The sequence below is a fragment of the Elephantulus edwardii genome, unplaced genomic scaffold, assembly GCF_000299155.1.
Source record: "Elephantulus edwardii isolate Elephantulus edwardi_28Jun2011 unplaced genomic scaffold, EleEdw1.0 scaffold00287, whole genome shotgun sequence".
NCBI lineage: Eukaryota > Metazoa > Chordata > Mammalia > Macroscelidea > Macroscelididae > Elephantulus > Elephantulus edwardii.
Genome location: NW_006400037.1, coordinates 2629860 through 2631796, shown reverse-complemented (window position 1 = coordinate 2631796; position 1937 = coordinate 2629860). Strand labels below are relative to the sequence as shown.

General features: G+C 40.8%; 1 pseudogene; it reads left to right on the top strand.

Annotated features, from left to right (window-relative positions):
- The first annotated feature begins 451 nt into the window (after positions 1-451).
- LOC102868220 lies at positions 452-870 on the top strand (annotated as a pseudogene).
- Positions 871-1937: the final 1067 nt, after the last annotated feature.

Sequence of the window (1937 nt, the reverse complement as noted above, 5' to 3'; positions counted from 1 at the left end):
GCAACCCTGATCACATCTTTCTGGATTTTCAACCATGCAGTGTTCCCTTCCTCTGTTTGGACAAAATACTTACTCTATTAACAAAAATTTCAGTTAGCTCGTTAGCTCTCTGTATTTTGGAAACAGAACTGATAACTATCTTAGTGGACTATAGAATTAGATCATTATGGAAGCCAATGTTGTGTTTCTTTTTCTTTATTATCATATTGAAAGATTAAAGGAAATATCAATGAACTACCAACATTTGAAAAGATCATATGTCTTTGCAAATTTTCGGATGTGAACCAGTTAATGAGAATGCAGAGAATGCTACTCAACAGCATTAATTATGTCTTAAATAGAAAAGCTCTGTTGGCCCAGTAAGGAACTGTACTACCAACTCAAAGACTGGCAGTTTGAATGTTCTAGCTGCTCCATGAAAAAAAAAAGATAAATAGGTCTGTGGACCAAGATGGAGTACCTGCATGTCCTGAAACGCAGGCTCCATACCAGCAGCCATGCCGGTCTCCATGGCTATTTAAGAATCTTCTTCAAGGTAAATAAATGATGCAATGGTCAGTATGTTAGTGGGGGAAGATGAACATGGAAAAAATACTATGAAGCAAACACGCAGGTTTTTGGTCATCCCTGATGGTTTACATATATACTACTGAAATGAAGGGCAGAGCATTCTGGGATGTGGAAGGAAGCATCCTGAATGGCACCAGTGGCTTCACATTATAATTGAAGATCCACCACCAACAAAACCACCTACTGCTTTCAAGTTCATTTAGACAAATCATAAGTTCAACATGACTGGTATTCCAGAACAATATGCACCTTATTTCACCCTAGAAAATTCACTAGTGGATCCCACCTTCAACAACTTAAAAGTAAAGACAATGAAAACCAGTTCAAATAAGCAAAAAATCAGCTTTTCATGCAATTGCATTTTTATTCTTGCTATTAATTTGATTAAATTGGTTTGGTTTAAAAAAAAAAAGATCAATTATCTCCTGTGCAATTTACAGCCTCTGAAAACTGGCTGGAGAGTCAGTTATTATTTGGTTCAGATTTGATGGCACATACCAACAACAGCACACTTTAATTTGTCTTAAATAGTATTTTCCTCCTTTTAAGAGGGTATCAGGTACACAATTTTGTTTGATGACTTTTAAAGGTTCCTTACTGTTGTTTGTTGTTGTTATGTGCCATCGAATTGCTTACAACTCATAGCGACCCTAAGTACAACAGCCCTAAACTCTGCTCTGATCTGTGCCAATCACACCATCTCTGATACCCATCCCGATTACCCCAGTCACTGAATCAATCCACCTCATGGAGGGCCTTTCCCTCCTGTGCTGCCCCTCCACCCTACCTAGCATGATGTCCCTCTCCAAGGACCTCTCCCTCCTTACAACCTTTCCAAAGTATGTTTGACGGAGCCTCAGAATCCTTGCCTCCAAGGAGCCACCCGGTTTGACACTTTCCAGGATGAATCGGTTGTTCTCCTAGCAGTCCATGGTACCCTTGATACTCTTCTCCAGCACCATAGTTCAAAGGCATCAATTCTCCTATCCTCCTTGGTCATTGTCCAACTCTCTGATGCATAACAAGTGATTGCAAAAACCATGGCCTGTATCAAACACATCTTAGTCTCCAGAGAGACACCATTGCTCTTCAGTACTTTGGAGAGGTCCCTAACAGCAGACTTTCCCATGGCAATGTGCCTTTTAATTTCCTGGCTGCTGGTGCCAAGAGTGTTGACTGTGGAGCCAAGCAAACTAAAGCTGTGTACAATCTCAATCTCTTCACCATCCATCCTGATACTGCCAATTGGTCCAGTGGTGAGAATCTTTGTCTTCTTGACATTGAGCCTCAATCCATATTGGAGGCTGCAGTCCTTGACCCTCTGCAGAAAGCGCTTCAAGATCTCCTCAGTTTCAGCAAGCGGGGTT